This window comes from Bombina bombina, chromosome 3 (assembly GCF_027579735.1).
Source record: "Bombina bombina isolate aBomBom1 chromosome 3, aBomBom1.pri, whole genome shotgun sequence".
Taxonomy (NCBI): Eukaryota; Metazoa; Chordata; class Amphibia; order Anura; family Bombinatoridae; genus Bombina; species Bombina bombina.
This window is the reverse complement of record NC_069501.1, coordinates 1089714132-1089737895: the sequence shown is the minus strand read 5'-3', so window position 1 is coordinate 1089737895 and position 23764 is coordinate 1089714132. Positions and strand designations below refer to the sequence as shown.

The 23764-nt window shown below is 38.1% G+C and overlaps 1 protein-coding gene across 1 annotated transcript in view; it reads left to right on the top strand.

Annotated features, from left to right (window-relative positions):
* COG6 (component of oligomeric golgi complex 6) overlaps positions 1–23764 on the top strand; it is a 650023-nt gene that overhangs the window by 564731 nt on the left and 61528 nt on the right. The gene's annotated exons all lie outside the window — the stretch shown is intronic.

The following is a 23764-nucleotide window of genomic DNA, read 5'->3' as shown; positions in this document are numbered from 1 at the left end:
GTGTCGCCGGAAGTTGCGTCATTTTTGACGTTATTTTGCGCCAAAAGTGTCGGCGTTCCGGATGTGGCGTCATTTTTGGCGCCAAAAGCATTTAGGTGCCAAATAATGTGGGCGTCTTTTTTGGCGCTAAAAAATATGGGCGTCACTATTGTCTCCACATTATTTAAGTCTCATTGATTTTTGCTTCTGGTTGCTAGAAGCTTATTCACTGGCATTTTTTTCCCATTCCTGAAACTGTCATTTAAGGAATTTGATCAATTTTGCTTTATATGTTGTTTTTTCTATTACATATTGCAAGATGTCCCACGTTGAAGCTGAGTCAGAAGATACTTCTGGAAAATCGCTGCCGGGTGCTGGAGCTACCAAAGCTAAGTGTATCTGCTGTAAACTTTTGGTATCTGTTCCTCCAGCTGTTGTTTGTACTGTTTGTCATGACAAACTTGTTAATGCAGATAATATTTCCTTTAGTACTGTTACATTACCTGTTGCTGTTCCGTCAACATCTAATATTCAGAGTGTTCCTGATAACATAAGAGATTTTGTTTCTAAATCCATTAAGAAGGCTATGTCTGTTATTTCTCTTTCTAGTAAACGTAAAAAGTCTTTTAAAACTTCTCATTTTTCAGATGAATTTTTAAATGAACATCATCATTCTGATACTGATATTGGTTCTTCTGATTCAGAGGATTCTGTCTCAGAGGTTGATGCTGATAAATCTTCATATTTATTTAAAATGGAATTTATTCGTTCTTTACTCAAAGAAGTCCTAATTGCATTAGAAATTGAGGATTCTAGTCCTCTTGATACTAAATCTAAACGTTTAGACAAGGTTTTTAAATCTCCTGTAGTTATTCCAGAAGTATTTCCTGTCCCTGGTGCTATTTCTGAAGTAATTTCCAGGGAATGGAATAATTTGGGTAATTCTTTTACTCCTTCTAAACGTTTTAAGCAATTATATCCTGTGCCATCTGACAGATTAGAGTTTTGGGACAAAATCCCTAAGGTTGATGGGGCTGTCTCTACTCTTGCTAAGCGTACTACTATTCCTACGGCAGATGGTACTTCCTTTAAGGATCCTTTAGATAGGAAAATTGAATCCTTTCCAAGAAAAGCTTACTTGTGTTCAGGTAATCTTCTTAGACCTGCTATATCTTTAGCAGATGTTGCTGCAGCTTCAACTTTTTGGTTAGAAGCTTTAGCGCAACAAGTAACAGATCATAATTCTCATAGCATTATTATTCTTCTTCAACATGCTAATAATTTTATTTGTGATGCCATCTTTGATATCATTAGAGTTGATGTCAGGTATATGTCTCTAGCTATCTTAGCTAGAAGAGCTTTATGGCTTAAAACTTGGAATGCTGATATGTCTTCTAAGTCTACTCTGCTTTCCCTTTCTTTCCAGGGTAATAAATTATTTGGTTCTCAGTTGGATTCTATTATCTCAACTGTTACTGGAGGGAAAGGAACTTTTTTACCACAGGATAAAAAATCTAAAGGTAAATTTAGGTCTAATAATCGTTTTCGTTCCTTTCGTCACAACAAGGAACAAAAGCCTGATCCTTCATCCTCAGGAGCGGTATCAGTTTGGAAACCATCTCCAGTCTGGAATAAATCCAAGCCTTTTAGAAAACCAAAGCCAGCTCCCAAGTCCACATGAAGGTGCGGCCCTCATTCCAGCTCAGCTGGTAGGGGGCAGATTACGTTTTTCAAAGAAATTTGGATCAATTCCGTTCACAATCTTTGGATTCAGAATATTGTTTCAGAAGGGTACAGAATTGGCTTCAAGATAAGGCCTCCTGCAAAGAGATTTTTTCTTTCCCGTGTCCCAGTAAACCCAGCGAAGGCTCAAGCATTTCTGAAATGTGTTTCAGATCTAGAGTTGGCTGGAGTAATTATGCCAGTTCCAGTTCTGGAACAGGGACTGGGGTTTTATTCAAATCTCTTCATTGTACCAAAGAAGGAGAATTCCTTCAGACCAGTTCTGGATCTAAAAATATTGAATCGTTATGTAAGGATACCAACATTCAAGATGGTAACTATAAGGACTATCCTGCCTTTTGTTCAGCAAGAGCATTATATGTCCACAATAGATTTACAGGATGCATATCTGCATATTCCGATTCATCCAGATCACTTTCAGTTTCTGAGATTCTCTTTCCTAGACAAGCATTACCAGTTTGTGGCTCTCCCGTTTGGCCTAGCTACAGCTCCAAGAATTTTTACAAAGGTTCTCGGTGCCCTTCTGTCTGTAATCAGAGAACAGGGTATTGTGGTATTTCCTTATTTGGACGATATCTTGGTACTTGCTCAGTCTTCACATTTAGCAGAATCTCATACGAATCGACTTGTATTGTTTCTTCAAGATCATGGTTGGAGGATCAATTTACCAAAAAGTTCATTGATTCCTCAGACAAGGGTAACCTTTTTAGGTTTCCAGATAGATTCAGTGTCCATGACTCTGTCACTAACGGACAAGAGACGTCTAAAATTGATATCAGCTTGTCGAAACCTTCAGTCACGATCATTCCCTTCGGTAGCTTTATGCATGGAAATTCTAGGTCTTATGACTGCAGCATCGGACGCGATCCCCTTTGCTCGTTTTCACATGCGACCTCTTCAGCTCTGTATGCTGAACCAGTGGTGCAGGGATTACACAAAGATATCTCAATTAATATCTTTAACACCGATTGTACGACACTCTCTGAGGTGGTGGACAGATCACCATCGTTTAGTTCAGGGGGCTTCTTTTGTTCTTCCGACCTGGACTGTAATTTCAACAGATGCAAGTCTAACAGGTTGGGGAGCTGTTTGGGGGTCTCTGACAGCACAAGGGGTTTGGGAATCTCAGGAGGTGAGATTACTGATCAATATTTTGGAACTCCGTGCAATTTTCAGAGCTCTTCAGTCATGGCCTCTTCTAAAGAGAGAATCGTTCATTTGTTTTCAGACAGACAATGTCACAGCTGTGGCATACATCAATCATCAAGGAGGGACTCACAGTCCTCTGGCTATGAAGGAAGTATCTCGAATTCTGGTATGGGCGGAATCCAGCTCCTGTCTAGTTTCTGCAGTTCATATCACAGGTATAGACAATTGGGAAGCGGATTATCTCAGCCGCCAAACGTTACATCCGGGCGAATGGTCTCTTCACCCAGAGGTTTTTCTTCAGATTGTTCAAATGTGGGGACTTCCAGAAATAGATCTGATGGCCTCTCATCTAAACAAGAAACTTCCCAGGTATCTGTCCAGATCCAGGGATCCTCAAGCGGAAGCAGTGGATGCATTGTCACTTCCTTGGAAGTATCATCCTGCCTATATCTTTCCGCCTCTAGTTCTTCTTCCAAGAGTAATCTCCAAGATTCTGAAGGAATGCTCGTTTGTTCTGCTGGTAGCTCCAGCATGGCCTCACAGGTTTTGGTATGCGGATCTTGTCCGGATGGCCTCTTGCCAACCGTGGACTCTTCCATTAAGACCAGACCTTTTGTCGCAAGGTCCTTTTTTCCATCAGGATCTCAAATCCTTAAATTTAAAGGTATGGAGATTGAACGCTTGATTCTTAGTCAAAGAGGTTTCTCTGACTCTGTGATTAATACTATGTTACAGGCTCGTAAATCTGTATCTAGGGAGATATATTATAGAGTCTGGAAGACTTATATTTCTTGGTGTCTTTCTCATCATTTTTCCTGGCATTCTTTTAGAATTCCGAGAATTTTACAGTTTCTTCAGGATGGTTTGGATAAAGGTTTGTCTGCAAGTTCCTTGAAAGGACAAATCTCTGCTCTTTCTGTTCTTTTTCACAGAAAGATTGCTAATCTTCCTGATATTCATTGTTTTGTACAAGCTTTGGTTCGTATAAAACCTGTCATTAAGTCAATTTCTCCTCCTTGGAGTTTGAATTTGGTTCTGGGGGCTCTTCAAGCTCCTCCGTTTGAACCTATGCATTCATTGGACATCAAATTACTTTCTTGGAAAGTTTTGTTCCTTTTGGCCATCTCTTCTGCCAGACAAGCTTTGAAATATTATGTTGAAGCTACTAAGAATTTCCGAAAGACTTCTAGTCTATTTGTTATCTTTTCTGGTTCTAGGAAAGGTCAGAAGGCCTCTGCCATTTCTTTGTCATCTTGGTTGAAATCTTTAATTCATCATGCTTATGTCGAGTCGGGTAAAACTCCGCCTCAAAGGATTACAGCTCATTCTACTAGGTCAGTTTCTACTTCCTGGGCGTTTAGGAATGATGCTTCGGTTGATCAGATTTGCAAAGCAGCAACTTGGTCTTCTTTGCATACTTTTACTAAATTCTACCATTTTGATGTGTTTTCTTCTTCTGAAGCTGTTTTTGGTAGAAAAATACTTCAGGCAGCTGTTTCAGTTTGAATCTTCTGCTTATAATTTCAGTTTTTTTCATTTAATCTTTATTTTGGGTGTGGATTATTTTTCAGCGGAATTGGCTGTCTTTATTTTATCCCTCCCTCTCTAGTGACTCTTGCGTGGAAAGATCCACATCTTGGGTAGTCATTATCCCATACGTCACTAGCTCATGGACTCTTGCTAATTACATGAAAGAAAACATAATTTATGTAAGAACTTACCTGATAAATTAATTTCTTTCATATTAGCAAGAGTCCATGAGGCCCACCCCTTTTTGTGGTGGTTATGATTTTTTTTTTTTTTTTTTTGTATAAAGCACAATTATTCCAATTCCTTATTTTTTATGCTTTCGCACTTTTTTCTTATCACCCCACTTCTTGGCTATTCGTTAAACTGATTTGTGGGTGTGGTGAGGGGTGTATTTATAGGCATTTTGAGGTTTGGGAAACTTTGCCCCTCCTGGTAGGAATGTATATCCCATACGTCACTAGCTCATGGACTCTTGCTAATATGAAAGAAATGAATTTATCAGGTAAGTTCTTACATAAATTATGTTTTTTACCTCTGTAATTAACTTGTATCTAAGCTTTTGCTGACTGCCTTGCCTCCTTATCTCAGATCTTTTGACAAACTTGCATTTTAGTGCTGACTCTTAAATAACTCCACTTGCATTAGCACAATGTTATTTATATGAAACACATGAACACACCCTCTAGCTGTGAAAAACTGTCAAATGCATTTAGATATGAGGCGGCCTTCAAGGGCTTAGAAATTAGCATAGGAGTCTACCTAAGTTTAGCCTTCAACTAAGAATACCAAGTAAATTAGAAAGTTGTTTAAAATGACATGCCCTATCTGAGTCATGAAAGTTTAATTTAGACTTTACTATCCTTTGAAAGAATACACAGTATGCATGATGTGTGTGTGTATTTCTGCTGTATGTTATAAATATCGGAGAAATCAGTAATGTCCAGCACAGTGGTGCAGGCTGTTGGAGGTTCCACACCAAAAATCCTCGAAAACAACAAAAGTGAACAAGTCCAAATGACAGCAGCACTCACCAAGTGATATAAAATTTCACAGCTTTATTGGAGTTTCCCCATGGTACAAAGATTAAGACAACAAAGTAATGTCCAGCACAGTGGTGCAGGCTGTTGGAGGTTCCACACCAAAAATCCTCGAAAACAACAAAAGTGAACAAGTCCAAATGACAGCAGCAGTCACCAAGTGATATAAAATTTCACAGCTTTATTGGAGTTTCCCCATGGTACAAAGATTAAGACAAAATCGGTCCAGCTGAAAGTCTGACACTTCAACAACCCCTTCAAATAAGAAAATATGCATTCACAGTGCAGAAATTAAATGTATCTTTGTATTGTAAGCAATTCTTAATCATATATTTCAGGTTACAATACAACTTAAAGGGATATTGAACCCAATTTGTTTCTTTCATGATTCAGATATGGCATGCAATTTTAAGCAACTACATTTAGCCACCAATCAACAAGCGCTATCCAGGGTTCTGAACCAAAGATGGACTGGCTCTTAAGCTTACATTACTTTTTCAAATAAAGATACCAAGAGAACAAAAAAATTGATAATAGGAGTAAATTAGAAAGTTGCTTAAAATGTCATGCTCTATCTGAATCATAAAATAAAAAAATTGGGTTCAGTATCCCTTTAAACTAAAATTAGTTGTACTGTTTATTTACCATTACAATAAAGTATTTTCTTGCAAGACCACCGGCTTTGGTGAGCCAGCAGAACAAGGGTAATATAAAAGTTAATATTGCATTACAGCATAGCAGCCACATACTCCTTAAAGGGACTATATAAGCAGAGGCTCAAATCTCCCACACTTTAAGTAACTGTAATATTTAATTAAGCATAAAAAATGCAGTTCACTGTAATTATTTATGTTGTCTGGTTTTTTGACAGCAAACCTATAATTTATTTGTGATTTTGATCATGTATAGCACAGTGATATAGTCAGTTTCACATTTCACATATTAGAGCACATCAAAGATGACTAAGGACATCAATTCAGGCTTTTCATAAGGTGTATCCCTTGGCTCCAAAATAGCAGGCTTTATTATTTTACAAACATTTTTTATATACATATTTTATTTAGTAAGTATATTGTTTAATTGTAACTGCCGGAATTTGCTGAACACTGGTGGTCACAAGCAGAAAATGCTGCTGATCCAAACACTAGCACTAGTTGCGTGACTCATATATGAAACTATCCAAACACCAGCATTGGTCTATGAGTACCAAGTGGTATTTATTTCATGTAATTGGCAAGAGTCCATGAGCTAGTGACGTATGGGATATACAATCCTACCAGGAGGGGCAAAGTTTCCCAAACCTCAAAATGCCTATAAATACACCCCTCACCACACCCACAATTCAGTTTTACAAACTTTGCCTCCTATGGAGGTGGTGAAGTAAGTTTGTGCTAAGATTTCTACGTTGATATGCGCTTCTCAGCATTGTTGAAGCCCGATTCCTCTCAGAGTACAGCGAATGTCAGAGGGACGTAAAGGGAGTATTGCTTATTGAATACGATGATTTTCCTATCGGGGGTCTATTTCATAGGTTCTCTGTTATCGGTCGTAGAGATTCATCTCCTACCTCCCTTTTCAGATCGACTATATACTCTCATATACCATTACCTCTACTGATAACTGTTTCAGTACTGGTTTGGCTATCTGCTATACAGGGAGTGCAGAATTATTAGGCAAGTTGTATTTTTGAGGATTAATTTTATTATTGAACAACAACCATGTTCTCAATGAACCCAAAAAACTCATTAATATCAAAGCTGAATAGTTTTGGAAGTAGTTTTTAGTTTGTTTTTAGTTATAGCTATTTTAGGGGGATATCTGTGTGTGCAGGTGACTATTACTGTGCATAATTATTAGGCAACTTAACAAAAAACAAATATATACCCATTTCAATTATTTATTTTTACCAGTGAAACCATTATAACATCTCAACATTCACAAATATACATTTCTGACATTCAAAAACAAATCAGTGACCAATAAAGCCACCTTTCTTTGCAAGGACACTCAAAAGCCTGCCATCCATGGATTCTGTCAGTGTTTTGATCTGTTCACCATCAACATTGCGTGCAGCAGCAACCAAAGCCTCCCAGACACTGTTCAGAGAGGTGTAGTGTTTTCCCTCCTTGTAAGTCTCACATTTGATGATGGACCACAGGTTCTCAATGGGGTTCAGATCAGGTGAACAAGGAGGCCATGTCATTAGATTTTCTTCTTTTATACCCTTTCTTGCCAGCCACGCTGTGGAGTACTTGGACGCGTGTGATGGAGCATTGTCCTGCATGAAAATCATGTTTTTCTTGAAGGATGCAGACTTCTTCCTGTACCACTGCTTGAAGAAGGTGTCTTCCAGAAACTGGCAGTAGGACTGGGAGTTGAGCTTGACTCCATCCTCAACCCGAAAAGGCCCCACAAGCTCATCTTTGATGATACCAGCCCAAACCAGTACTCCACCTCCACCTTGCTGGCGTCTGAGTCGGACTGGAGCTCTCTGCCCTTTACCAATCCAGCCACGGGCCCATCTATCTGGCCCATCAAGACTCACTCTCATTTCATCAGTCCATAAAACCTTAGAAAAATCAGTCTTGAGATATTTCTTGGCCCAGTCTTGACGTTTCAGCTTGTGTGTCTTGTTCAGTGGTGGTCGTCTTTCAGCCTTTCTTACCTTGGCCATGTCTCTGAGTATTGCACACCTTGTGCTTTTGGGCACTCCAGTGATGTTGCAGCTCTGAAATATGGCCAAACTGGTGGCAAGTGGCATCTTGGCAGCTGCACGCTTGACTTTTCTCAGTTCATGGGCAGTTATTTTGCGCCTTGGTTTTTCCACATGCTTCTTGCAACCCTGTTGACTATTTTGAATGAAACGCTTGATTGTTCGATGATCACGCTTCAGAAGCTTTGCAATTTTAAGAGTGCTGCATCCCTCTGCAAGATATCATACTATTTTTGACTTTTCTGAGCCTGTCAAGTCCTTCTTTTGACCCATTTTGCCAAAGGAAAGGAAGTTGCCTAATAATTATGCACACCTGATTTAGGGTGTTGATGTCATTAGACCACACCCCTTCTCATTACAGAGATGCACATCACCTAATATGCTTAATTGGTAGTAGGCTTTCGAGCCTATACAGCTTGGAGTAAGACAACATGCATAAAGAGGATGATGTGGTCAAAATACTAATTTGCCTAATAATTCTGCACTCCCTGTATGTGGATGGGTGTCTTTTGGTAAGTATGTTTTTATTACTTAAGACACCTCAGCTATGGTTTGGCACTTTATGCATTTATATAAAGTTCTAAATATATGTATTGTACTTATATTTGCCATGAGTCAGGTTCATGTATTTCCTTTTTGCAGACTGTCAGTTTCATATTTGGGGAAGTTAATATTAAGAAATATTTTTCTTACCTAGGGTTTAGTCTTTTTTTCAATTGACTACTTTGTTTCAAATTGCGGGCTGACTTAGGCACGCGTGTGCGCCAAAAGCTATACTTTATTGCTTCATTCTTGGCGCGAGAATTTTTTGGCGCGAAAGGCACGTCCGTTCAATATTTATTTGCCCCATTGCTTTTGCCTCTTGCCTTTTTCTATGTCAGAGGGCTATGCTATTTGCATTTTTTTTCCCATTCCTGAAACTGTCATATAAGGAAATTGACAATTTTGCTTTATATGTTGTTTTTTATTTTAAATTTTGCAAGATGTCTCAATCTGATCCTGCCTCAGAAGTATCTGTTGGAACTTTGCTGCCTGATGTCGGTACTACTAAAGCTAAGTGCATTATATTTCCGAATGTCATTGTATGATAAACTTTTTGCATGCAGATATTGTATCCATCCGTTTATAGTACATTTACTGTTGTTGTTCCTTCAACTTTTAATGTACATGTTATACCTATGAAATTTTAAGAAGTTGCTTCTAATTCTATTCAGAAGGCTTTTGTCTGCTATTCTGCCTTCTAATTATTATAAAGGTCTTTTAAAACTTCTCATAAGGTTGATGAAATTTCAAATGACCGACAATGCAATGAATTATCCTTTTCTGATGAGGATCTATCTGATTCAGAAAATATATTTCCTCAGATATTGACACTAACAAATCTACTTATTTATTTAAAAAGGTGTTAATTATTTTGGATATCATGGAAACTAGTGCTCTTGATATTTGAACTAGTAAATTCTGTTTTTTAAACCTCCTGTGATTGCTCCAGAGGTTTTTTCCGTTCCTGATGTTATTTCTCTTATGATTTCTAAGGAATGGAATTAGCGGGGTACTTATTTTATTCCTTCTTCAAGGTTTTAAAAAATTGTATCTTTTTACCAGCAATTTCTCTAGAGTTTTGGGAAAAGACCCTCAACTTGTTGGGTCTATTTCTACTCTTGCTGAATGTACCTCTATTCCTATGGAAGATAGTACTTACGTTCTTTTAGATAGGAGACTTGAATCTTATCTAAGGAAAACTTATTTATATTCATGTCGTCTCAGGCCTGCATTTTCTTTGGCTGATGTTGCAGCTGCATCAACTTTTTTGTTGGACATTTAGCGCAACAAGAATTGGATTCTGATTTATTTTGTATTGTTCGCTTTCTGCAACATACTAATCAGTTCTGATGCCATTTTTTGATATCATTAAGATTGATGTTAGATCTCTGTCTATAGCTATTTTTAGCTACAAGAGTTTGAGGCTTAAATCTTGGAATGCTGTTATGACTTTTTAAGTCTAGATTGCTATTTCTTCTTTCCAAGATAATAAGAGACCTAAAGGTAAATATTAAGCTTCTAAATTGTTTTCGTTCTTTTTTCAATAAGGAACAATAACTTAATCCTTCCCTATGGAATCTGTTTCCATTTGGAAACCCTCTTTAAATGGAATAAATCCAACCCATTTAAGAAACCAAAAAGCCAACCCCTAAGTCTGCATGAAGGTGCAATTCTCATTCCTGCTCAACTGGTAGGGGGCAGATTAAGATTTTTTTCAAGAAAATTTTGGATAATTCGGTCCAAATCAATGGTTTTAGAGTATTGTCTCTCAGGGGTTTCGAATAGGATTCTGAATAAATCCTCCTGTGAGAAGTTGTTTTTCTCTCACGTATCCCTGCAAATCCAGTTAAAGCTCAGGCTTTCCTGAAGTGTGTTTCAGACCTGGAGTTTCATGGGTAGTCATGCCAGTTCCTTTTCAGGGACAAGGTCTGGGTTTTTTTTTTATTCAAATCTATTCTTTCTCTCAAAGAAGGAAATTTCATTCAGACCAATTCTGGATCTGAAAATTTTGAATCGTTATGTAAGAATACCAATTTTCAAATGGTGTCTTTAAGGACTATTCTGCCTTTTATTCAGCAAGGACATTTTAGGTCCATATTGAATTGCAGGATGTATGCCTTTATATTCTGATTCATTCAGATCATTATCAGTTCCTGAGATTCTCTTTTCTAGACAAGTGTTACCAATTCGTTGCTTTTCCATTTTTTGATTAGCAGCCGCTCAAAGAATCTTTTTTTTTTTTTTAAAGTTTTTGGTGCCCTGCTTTATGGAAACCAGAGAGCAGGGTATTGCGGTGTTTCCTTATTTGGATGATATTGGTACTAGCTCAGTCCTCTGTTCTGCAGAATCTCACACTATTCAACCAGTGTTGTTTCTTCGGAAACATGGTTGGAGGATCAATTTACCAAAGAGTTTCTTGATTCCTCAGACTAAGGGTCACCTTTTTTAGGTTTCCAGATAGTTTCAGTGTCCATGACTCTGTCTCTAACAGACAAGAGATGTTTGAAAGTGGTTGCAGTCTGTCGGCATCTTCAGTCTCAGTCTTTTCCTTCAGTGGTTATGTCTATGGAAAATTTAGGTCTCATGACTGCAGCATTTTACGCATTTCCCTTTGCTCGTTCTCACATGAGACCTCTCCAGCTTTGTTTGCTGCAATCCATGGTGCAGGGATTATATTAAGATATCTCAATTAATATCCTCAAATCCCAATATTTGACACTCTCTGACGTGGTGGTAAATCACCAGTGTTTAGTTCAAGGGGCTTCTTTGTTTGGCTAACCTGGACTATGATCTCTACAGATGCAAGTCTTTCAGGTTGGGGAGCTGTTTGGGTATCTCTGACAGCACAAGGGGTTTTGGAAATCTCAAGAGGCGAGATTACCAATCAATATTTTAGATCTCCGTGCTATTCGCAGAGCTCTTCAGTTTTGGCCTTTGTTGAAGAGAGAACTGTTCATTTATTTTCAAACAGACAATATCACATACAGTGACTTTTGTCAAGCAACAGTCCACAAGCTATGAAGAAGTATAGTATAGAAGATAATTGCTTGGGCGAAATCCAGCTCCTGTCTAATTTCTGCGGTGCATATCCCAGATATAGACATTGGGAGGCGGATTATCTCAGCCGTCAGACTTTACATCCTGGGGAGTGATTCCTCTATCCAGATGTGTTTTCTCAGATTGTTCAAGATATGGGGTCTTCCACAGATAGATCTGATGGCCTTTCATCTAAACAAGAGACTTCCCAGATGCCTGTCCAGGTTCAGGGATTTTCAGGCGGAAGCAGTGTGTACGGTGACACTTCCTTGGTGTTATTATCCTGCTTATTTTTTCCCGCCTCTAGTTCTTCCTCCAAGAGTGATTTCCAGAATCATCATGGAACAATCGTTTGTGTTGCTGGTTGCTCCAGCATGGCCCCACAGGTTTTGGTATGCAGCTTTTGTTCGGATGTCCAGTTGCCAACCTTGGCCATTTCCGTTAAGGCCGGACCTACTGTCTCAAGGTCCGTTTTTCCATCGGGATCTCTAATCATTAAATTTGAAGGTATGGAAATTGAACGTTTAGTGCTATGTCATAGAGGTTTCTCTAACTCAGTGATTAACACTATGTTACAAGCTCGTAAATCTATCTCTAGAAAGATTTATTATTGAGTTTGGAAGACCTATATTTTATGGTATTCTTCTCATAATTTCTCTTGGCATTCTTTTAGAATTGCAAGAATCTTTTCAGTTTCTTCAGGATGGTTTGGATAAGGTTTTGTCTGCAAGTTCCTTGATGGGACATAAAACCAATCTCTCCTCCTTGGAGTCTTAATTTGGTTTTGATGGCTTTACAGGGCTCCTCCATATTGAGCCTATGCATTCTTTGGACATTTTACTACTTTCTTGAAAAGTATTGTTCCTTTTGGTCATCTCTTCTGCTAGAAGAGTTTCTGAGCTATCTGCTTTTTCTTGTGAATCTTCTTTTCTGATTTTTCAAGCGATTGAGCCCATCGGCTGAGCGGGAATTACATAGACTGTGTCCGGTTAAGGCTATTCATCCAGGCTTTTGGTAGAACCAAAGCAATGGCAGAGTTGGATAGCGTAGTTAGTTAGCTCTTCTTATCATAGTGCGCAAAACTAGAGTGTGATGCACTAGCTCATCCCAACCGGAAATCTAAGATTTCTTATTAAATTCTACTGTGTGTTTAAACCCTTTGCGGAAGTTAAACACACACTAGTCTATGAACCATAGTCCTAAAATGACATGCTCTAACAAATTAGATCATGTGATTTTTTTTTACTATAATGGCTCTTTAACTCTCACCAAAATCATAACAAAATGCATCATGTGGCAGATTATAACAAATTGTTATTTTACATATGATGTCCAGTGTTCAGATTGTGGTATGTAAGGCCTGTAGGCATTCGTTTAGTAAATATTTATAGAATTTGGTGTTACTTTACAAATAAATAATAATAATAACATTGAATTTTGAAAATACAACAGCTAAAAATAGTTCTAAAGAGTAAGCTATCTGTCCAGGTGCATTGGCTAAACAGTGTTGAATGCAAAATATTCTGGAGCATAGATGGAATTCTGACTATTTCCTAGCAGTACAATGATTTCTTTCATGTAATTGGCAAGAGTCCATGAGCTAGTGACGTATGGGATATACAATCCTACCAGGAGGGGCAAAGTTTCCCAAACCTCAAAATGCCTATAAATACACCCCTCACCACACCCACAATTCAGTTTTTACAAACTTTGCCTCCTATGGAGGTGGTGAAGTAAGTTTGTGCTAAGATTTCTCGGTTGATATGCGCTTCTTAGCATTTTGAAGCCCGATTGAATGTCAGAGGGATGTGAAGGGTGTATCACCTTTTGAATGCAAAGGTTTTCCTCACGGGAGATCTATTTCATAGGTTCTCTGATATCGGTCGTAGAGATTCATCTCCTACCTCCCTTTTCAGATCGACGATATACTCTCATATTCCATTACCTCTACTGTTAACTGTTTCAGTACTGGTTTGGCTATCTGCTATATGTGGATGGGTGTCTTTTGGTAAGTATGTTTTCATTACTTAAGACACTCTCAGCTATGGTTTGGCACTTTATGTATTTATATAAAGTTCTAAATATATGTATTGTACTTATATTTGCAATGATTCAGGTTTCAGTATATTTCCTTTTGCAGACTGTCTGTTTCATATCTGGGAAATGCATATTTTAGGAAAATTTCTTTCTTTCATGTAATTGGCAAGAGTCAATGAGCTAGTGACGTATGGGATATACAATCCTACCAGGAGGGGCAAAGTTTCCCAAACCTCAAAATGCCTATAAATACACCCCTCACCACACCCACAATTCAGTTTTACAAACTTTGCCTCCTATGGAGGTGGTGAAGTAAGTTTGTGCTAAGATTTCTACGTTGACATGCGCTTCTCAGCATTTTGAAGCCCGATTCCTCTCAGAGTACAGCGAATGTCAGAGGGACGTGGAGAGTATTACCTATTGAATGCAGTGATTTCCCTAACTGGGGTCTATTTCATAGGTTCTCTGTTATCGGTTGTAGAGATTCATCTCCTACCTCCCTTTTCAGATCAACGATATACTCTCATATACCATTACCTCTACTGATAACTGTTTCAGTACTGGTTTGGCTATCTGCTATATGTGGATGGGTGTCTTTGGTAAGTATGTTTTTATTTCTTAAGACACCTCAGCTATTGTTTGGCACTTTATGCATTTCTATAAAGTTCTAAATATATGTATTGTACTTATATTTGCCATGAGTCAGGTTCATGTATTTCCTTTTGCAGATTGTCAGTTTCATATTTGGGAAAGTTAATATTAAGAAATATTTTTCTTACCTGGGGTCTAGTCTTTTTTTCAATTGACTACTTGTTTTAATTTGCGGGCTGTCTTAGGCTCGCGGGTGCCCTAAATGCCACACTTTACTGCGTCATTCTTGGCGCCAGAATTTTTTGGCGCGAAAAGCCACGTCCGCTGATGCAAGTTTGTCATTTCCGGTGTTAGTGATGCGAGTGTGTCACTTCCGGACATGGTTGTCGCCAAAAAAATTCTAGTTACGTTGTGCGTCATACTTGGCGCCAAACTTTTTTCATTATTTATTGCCTCATTGCTTTTGCCTCTTGCCTTTTTCTAAGTCAGAGGGCTATGCTATATGCATTTTTTCCCATTCTTGAAACTGTCATATAAGGAAATTGATAATTTTGCTTTATATGTTGTTTTTTCTTTTACATTCTGCAAGATGTCTCAATCTGATCCTACCTCAGAAGTATCTGCTGGAAATTTGCTGCCTGACATCGGTTCTACCAAAGCTAAGTGCATTTGTTGTAAAATTGTGGAGATTATATCTCCTAATCTAATTTGTATTAGTTGTCATGATAAACTTTTACATGCAGATAGAGTGTCCATCTGTAATATTACATTACCGGTTGCAGTTCCTTCAACTTCTAATGTACATGATATACCTGTGAATTTTAAAGAATTCGTTACTGATTCTATTCAGAAGGCTTTGTCTGCATTTCCACCTTCTAATAAGCGTAAGAGGTATTTTAAAACTTCTTATAAAGTTGATGAAATTTCAAATTACCGACAACATAATGAATTATCCACTTCTGATGAGGATCTATCTGAAAATAGAGTATATGCGTTCTTTGTTAAAAGAAGTGTTAATTACTTTGGATATTGAGGAAGCTAGTCCTCTTGATATTAAAACTAGTAAACATTTAAATGCTGTTTTTAAACCTACTGTGGTTACTCCAGAGGTTTTTCCTATTCCTGATGCTATTTCTGACATGATTTCTAAGGAATGGAATAAGCCAGGTACTCCTTTTAATCCTTCTGCAAGGTTTAAAAAATTGTATCCTTTACCAGCGGTTGCAATAGAGTTTTGGGAAAAAATCCCCAAAGTTGAAGGGGCTTTTTCTACTCTTGCTAAACGAACCACTGTTCCTATGGAAGATAGTACTTCCTTTAAAGATCCTTTAGATAGGAAGCTTGAATCTTATCTAAGGAAAGCCTATTTATATTCGAGTCATCTTCTTAGGCCTGCAATTACTTTGGCTGATGTTGTAGCTGCTTCAACTTTTTGGTTGGAGAATTTAGCGCAACAAGAATTGGATTCTGACATATCTAGCATTGTTCGCTTACTGCAACATGCTAATCATTTTATTTGTGATGCTATTTTTGATATCAAAATTAATGTTAGATCCTTTAGCTATTTTAGCTAGAAGAGCTTTGTGGCTTAAATCTTGGAATGCTGATATGACATCTAAGTCTAGATTACTATCTCTTTCTTTCCAAGGTAATAATTTATTTGGTTCTCAGTTGGATTCTATTATTTCAACTGTTACTGGGGGGAAAGGAGTTTTTTTGTCTCAGGATAAAAAACCTAAGGGTAAATCTAAGGCTTCTAATCGTTTTCGTTCCTTTCGACAAAATAAGGAACAAAAACCTAATCCTTCCCCCAAGGAATCTGTTTCCAATTGGAAGCCTTCCTCAAATTGGAATAAATCCAAGACTTTTAAGAAACCAAAGTCAGCCCCTAAGTCCGCATGAAGGTGCGGCCCTCATTCCAGCACAGCTGGTAGGGAGCAGATTAAGGTTTTTCAAGGATGTTTGGATAAATTCTGTCCAAAATCAATGGATTCAGAGCATTGTCTCTCAGGGGTAAATTGGATTCAGAGTAAGACCTCCTGTGAGGAGATTTTTTTCTCTCACGCATCCCAGTGAATCCAGTAAAAGCTCAGGCTTTCCTGAAGTGTGTTTCAGATCTGGAGGTTTCAGCGGTAATCATGCCGGTTCCTTTTCAGGAACAAGGCCTGGGGTTTTATTCAAATCTATTCATTGTCCCAAAGAAAGAAAATGCATTCAGACCAGTTCTAGATCTGAAAATTTTGAATCGTTATGTAAGAGTACTAACTTTCAAGATGGTAACTATAAGGACTATTCTGCCTTTTGTTCAGCAAGGACATTATATGTCTACAATAGACTTGCAGGATGCTTACCTTCATATACCGATTCATCCAGAACATTATCAGTTCCTGAGATTCTCTTTTCTAGACAAGCATTACCAATTTGTTGCTCTTCCATTTGGCCTAGCAACAGCTCCAAGAATCTTTTCAAAGGTTCTGGGTGCCCTAATCTCTGTAATCAGAGAACAGGGTATTGCAGTGTTTCCTTATTTGGATGATATCTTGGTACTAGCTCAGTCTTTACGTTCTGCAGAATCTCACACGAATCAACTAGTGTTGTTTCTTCGAAAACATGGTTGGAGGATCAATTTACCAAAGAGTTTTCTCTTGTTAAGTGTATCCAGTCCACGGATCATCCATTACTTATGGAATATATTCTCCTTCCCAACAGGAAGCTGCAAGAGTCCACCCACAGCAAAGCTGCTATATAGCTCCTCCCCTAACTGCCATATTTAGTCATTCTCTTGCAAGCCTCAACATAGATAGGAGGTCGTGAGAGTCTGTGGTGCTTTCTACTTAGTTTATTCTTCAATCAAAAGTTTGTTATTTTTAAATGGCACCGGAGTGTGCTGTTTATCTCAGGCAGTATTTGGAAGAAGAATCTGCCTGCGTTTTTCTATGATCTTAGCAGACGTAACTAAGATCCATTTGCTGTTCTCACACATTCTGAGGAGTGAGGTACTTCAGAGGGGGAATGGCGTGCAGGTTTTCCTGCAGATAAGGTATGTGCAGTAAAATATTTTTCTAGGAATGGAATTAACTAAGAAAATACTGCTGATACCGAAGTAATGTAAGTAAAGCCTTAAATGCAGCGATAGCGACTGGTATCAGGCTTATTAATAGAGATACATACTCTTATGAAAATGTGTTTTAAAACGTTTGCTGGCATGTTTAATCGTTTTTTAACGTACATTGGTGATAACACTGTAATGTTGGTATAGCCTTAAATGCAGTAAAAGTGACTGGTATCAGGCTTATTAATAGAGATACATACTCTTGTAAAAATGTGTTTTAAAACGTTTGCTGGCATGTTTAATCGTTTTTTAACATATGTTTGGTGATAAAACTTATTGGGGCCTAAGTTTTTTCCACATGGCTGGCTTAAATTTTGCATAGAAACAGTTAACTGAAGCTTCCCACTGTTGGCTGTGGCAGTTTGTTGTGTCTGTTTTTAAAAACGTCTATGTCGTTTTTTTTTTTAATCTGTTTTTTGCATTAAGGGGTTAATCATCCATTTGCAAGTGGGTGCAATGCTCTGTTACCTTATTACATGTACTGTAAAAATTTCATTTGGATGATATCTTGGTACTAGCTCAGTCTTTACGTTCTGCAGAATCTCACACGAATCAACTAGTGTTGTTTCTTCGAAAACATGGTTGGAGGATCAATTTACCAAAGAGTTTTCTCTTGTTAAGTGTATCCAGTCCACGGATCATCCATTACTTATGGAATATATTCTCCTTCCCAACAGGAAGCTGCAAGAGTCCACCCACAGCAAAGCTGCTATATAGCTCCTCCCCTAACTGCCATATTTAGTCATTCTCTTGCAAGCCTCAACATAGATAGGAGGTCGTGAGAGTCTGTGGTGCTTTCTACTTAGTTTATTCTTCAATCAAAAGTTTGTTATTTTTAAATGGCACCGGAGTGTGCTGTTTATCTCAGGCAGTATTTGGAAGAAGAATCTGCCTGCGTTTTTCTATGATCTTAGCAGACGTAACTAAGATCCATTTGCTGTTCTCACACATTCTGAGGAGTGAGGTACTTCAGAGGGGGAATGGCGTGCAGGTTTTCCTGCAGATAAGGTATGTGCAGTAAAATATTTTTCTAGGAATGGAATTAACTAAGAAAATACTGCTGATACCGAAGTAATGTAAGTAAAGCCTTAAATGCAGCGATAGCGACTGGTATCAGGCTTATTAATAGAGATACATACTCTTATGAAAATGTGTTTTAAAACGTTTGCTGGCATGTTTAATCGTTTTTTAACGTACATTGGTGATAACACTGTAATGTTGGTATAGCCTTAAATGCAGTAAAAGTGACTGGTATCAGGCTTATTAATAGAGATACATACTCTTGTAAAAATGTGTTTTAAAACGTTTGCTGGCATGTTTAATCGTTTTTTAACATATGTTTGGTGATAAAACTTATTGGGGCCTAAGTTTTTTCCACATGGCTGGCTTAAATTTTGCATAGAAACAGTTAACTGAAGCTTCCCACTGTTGGCTGTGGCAGTTTGTTGTGTCTGTTTTTAAAAACGTCTATGTCGTTTTTTTTTTTAATCTGTTTTTTGCATTAAGGGGTTAATCATCCATTTGCAAGTGGGTGCAATGCTCTGTTACCTTATTACATGTACTGTAAAAATTTCATTTGTTTGATATCTTGGTACTAGCTTAGTCTTTACGTTCTGCAGAATCTCACACGAATCAACTAGTGTTGTTTCTTCGAAAACATGGTTGGAGGATCAATTTACCAAAGAGTTTTTTGATTCCTCAGACAAGGGTCACCTTTTTAGGTTTCCAGATAGATTCAGTGTCCATGACTCTGTCTCTAACAGACAAGAGACGTTTGAAATTGGTTGCAGCATGTCGGCACCTTCAGTCTCAGTCATTCCCTTCAGTGGCTATGCGCATGGAAGTTTTAGGCCTCATGACTGCAGCATTGGACACGATTCCTTTTGCTCATTTTCACATGAGACCGCTCCAGCTTTGCATGTTGAATCAATGGTGCCGGGATTATACAAAGATATCACAATTAATGTCCTTAAATCCCAATGTTCAACACTCTCTGACATGGTGGTTAAATCATCAGCGTTTAGTTCAAGGGGCCTCTTTTGTTCGGCCAACCTGGACTGTGATCACAACAGATGCAAGTCTTTCAGGTTGTGGAGCTGTCTGGTGATCTCTGACAGCACAAGGAGTTTGGAAATCTCAAGAGGCGAGATTACCAATCAATATTTTAGAACTCTGTGCAATTCTCAGAGCGCTTCAGTTTTGGCCTGTGTTGAAGAGAGATCCATTCATTTGTTTTCAGACAGACAATATCACAACGGTGGCATATGTCAATCATCAGGGTGGGACTCACAGTCCCCTAGCTATGAAAGAAGTTTCTCGGATACTTGTTTGGGTGGAATCCAGCTCTTGTCTAATTTCTGCAGTTCATATCCCAGGTGTAGATAATTGGGAGGCGGATTATCTCAGCTGTCAGACTTTACATCCAGGGGAGTGGTCTCTCCATCCAGATGTGTTTTCTCAGATTGTTCAGATGTGGGGTCTTCCAGAAATAGATCTGATGGCCTCTCATCTAAACAAGAAACTTCCCAGATACCTGTCCAGGTCCAGGGATTTTCAGGCGGAAGCAGTGGATGCGCTGACACTTCCTTGATGTTATCAACCTGCTTATATCTTCCTGCCTCTAGTTCTTCTTCAGAGAGTGATCTCCAAGATCATCATGGAACAATAGTTTGTGTTGCTGGTGGCTCCAGCTTGGCCCCACAGGTTTTGGTATGCAGATCTTGTTCGGATGTCCAGTTGCCAACCTTGGCCACTTCCGTTAAGGCCGGACCTACTGTCTCAAGGTCCGTTTTTTCGTCAGGATCTCAAATCATTAAATTTGAAGGTATGGAAATTGAACGCTTAGTATTAAGTCATAGAGGTTTCTCTGACTGAGTAATTAATACTATGTTACAAGCTCGTAAATCTGTCTCTAGGAAGATTTATTATCGAATTTGGAAGATTTACATTTCATGGTGTTCTTCTCATAAATTCTCTTGGCATTCTTTTAGAATTCCTAGAATTTTACAGTTTCTCCAGGATGGTTTGGATAGGGGTTTGTCTGCAAGTTCCTTGAAGCGACAAATCTCTGCTCTTTCAGTTTTATTTCACAGAAAGATTGCTAAACTTCCTGATATTCACTGTTTTGTACAGGCTTTAGTTCGTATTAAGCCCGTCATTAAATCCATTTCTCCTCCTTGGCGTCTTAATTTGATTTTGAAGGCGTTACAGGTTCCTCCATTTGAGCCTATGCATTCTTTGGACATTAAACTACTTTCTTGGAAAGTGTTGTTCCTTTTGGCCATCTCTTCTGCTAGAAGAGTGTCTGAGCTATCTGCTCTTTCTTGTGAATCTCCTTTTCTGATTTTTCATCAGGATAAGGCGGTTTTGCGGACTTCATTTGAATTTTTACCTAAGGTTGTGAATTCTAACAACATTAGTAGAGAAATTGTTGTCCCTTCCTTGTGTCCTAATCCTAAGAATCCTTTGGAAAGATCCTTACATTCTTTGTATGTGGTAAGAACTTTGAAATATTATGTTAAAGCTACTAAAGATTTCAGGAAGACTTCTAGTCTATTTGTTATATTTTCTGGTCCTAGGAAAGGTCAGAAGGCCTCTGCTATTTCCTTGGCCTCTTGGTTAAAGCTTTTAATTCATCAAGCTAATTTGGAGTTGGGTCAAGCCCCGCCTCAGAGAATTACATGTCATTCAACTAGATCAGTCTCGACTTCTTGGGCTTTTAAGAATGAAGCTTCAGTTGATCAGATTTGCAAAGCAGCGATTTGGTCCTCTTTGCATACATTTACTAAATACCGTTTTGAAGCAGTTTTTGGTAGAAAAGTTCTTCAGGCAGCTGTTTCAGTTTGATTCTTCTGCTGCTATTTTAAGTTTTTCTTTTCTTCATAAGAATCACTTATATTTGGGTTGTGGATTATTTTTTCAGCTTTTGGCTGTTGTTTGTTTTTTATCCATCCCTCTCTAGTGACTCTTGCGTGGAGTTCCACATCTTGGGTATTTGATATCCCATACGTCACTAGCTCATGGACGCTTGCCAATTACATGAAAGAAAACATAATTTATGTAAGAACTTACCTGATAAATTCATTTATTTCATATTGGCAAGAGTCCATGAGGCCCACCCTTTTTATGGTGGTTATGATTTTTTGTATAAAGCACAATTATTCCAAATTTCTTTGTTGATGCTTTTTACTCCTTTCTTTATCACCCCACTACTTGGCTATTCGTTAAACTGAATTGTGGGTGTGGTGAGGGGTGTATTTATAGGCATTTTGAGGTTTGGGAAACTTTGCCTCTCCTGGTAGGATTGTATATCTCATGCGTCACTAGCTCATGGACTCTTGCCAATATGAAATAAATGAATTTATCAGGTAAGTTCTTACATAAATTGTTTTCTTACCTGGGGTATAGTCTTTTTTCAGTTGACTGTCATTTTAAATTTGCGGGCAGAATTAGGTTCGCAAGGGAGCCAAATGCCAAACTATATTGCGTCATTTTTGGCACAAGATTTTTTTGGCGCAAAGTTATATTCGATTACGCAAATTCAGCATTTCCGGCGTCTTTGTCGACGCTGAGCCCTTTCACAAGGTTGCATCTTCATTGACACAAGTGTGTCATTTCCGGATGTTGTTAGCGCCAACATTTTTTTTTCTGCGCGCCATACTTGGCGCCAAATATTTTCATTATTTTTAACCCCATTCCTATATGCCTTTTGCCTTTTTTCTCTATCAGAGGGCTATGCTGTTTGCATTTTTTTCCCATTCCTGAAACTGCCATATAAGGAAATCTTCGTACCAAATGGTGGCACTAATAAATCAAAACAATACTGTTGTAGAAATGGGTAACAAGACTTACATACACATCCAACTTATCAAGTGTAATGTTTCCATTTTACCTGTTATATTATGCCTTTTCTCCTTGTATTATTAATGTTCCTCAGAGAAGAAGAAAATACAGTGTGGTGTAATTACTACAGAATACTGGCATTTTAAAACAGCTTTAGTAAAGTGCTCAGTTTCAACTTCAACCACCATCTTTCTCAATCATTATACAGCCATATAAGCTAAGTTATAAAGACTTTGAAATAAATCTGTTTAAAAAAGTTAGCAGATGAAAATGACCAGAATAAGTTGTAGTTGGGACATAGTTGGGATCTGCTGAGCAAAACTGAAATGTGACAAAAAATATTTTTATTATTATTTATTTATAAAGCGCCATCATATTTTGCAGTGCTGTCCATGGGTACAATTGATATAAGTAAAATAATGATACAATACTTGTAAGAGACAAGACAAAATTTGACAAACCCTTCCCGGAAGAATTTAGGGCCCTATTCCTGTCAAAACTTACAATCTAGGAGGATGAGAAACAGGAGGAGAGGACTGCAAGAGTGAGAATGATGTTAATACAGAGTTAGATAAGGGCAATTGTTAGGTAGGTGGAATGTATTTGTTACTGAGTTTTGTGATCAGATTCCCTCATCAAAAATGTCTTTAGGGAGCCCTTAAAAGAATTCAGATTAGGCAAAAGTCTTGACAGCGCGAGGGAGAGTGCTCCTGGGGCTTGGTGCACATGAGAGGCGTCCTGCAGTCTGGCATGGGAAGAGGTGATTATCGAAGATGCAAGGAGCAGGTCATTGTTGGATCTAAGTGGGTGGGCTGGAGTTTAATTGTTGATTAGTGAGTACATGTAGTTGGGAGCAGCATTGGTAAGAGCCGTGAATGGGGAGAATTCTACTTTCTTTTTATTACTAATACTTAGAAATAGATTTGGGTGATGATTTTTATAACACATGACCTACACCAGACATCTTGTTTGTGATAGCAGTAGACTCTGCAATCCCACTTTAGCTCATATCAGTTGTAATAGGGCTACAATTATCTCTGCACATAGGTCAGATTCATTCATCTAACTTCCCTGCAAACATCTATCTTATTTCTTATTTCTCTACCTTCTCCTGTCTTTTTTTTTTTCTTTCTTCTTTTCTTCCAAGCACAGCCCACCTCTGTATCAAAAACTGTGTTGTATCTAAAGTCCTTTTAAATATTGGTGTATATTTATTATGTATTCCTTTGATATTATTTTTTTTTTTAATGTGTTGCTTATGTCCTCAGTGCTGTGCAATATAGCAGCACTTCAAGATAAATACTTATAATTAAAAGAGTTTGCTCTATGAGTAGTCCGATAAAAACGTAATTTAATGGGGCATAATACTCATATGCTAAATCACTTGAAACTGATGCAGTATAACTGACAGGAAAATATCACCTGAGCATCTCTATGTAAAAAAAGAAAGGT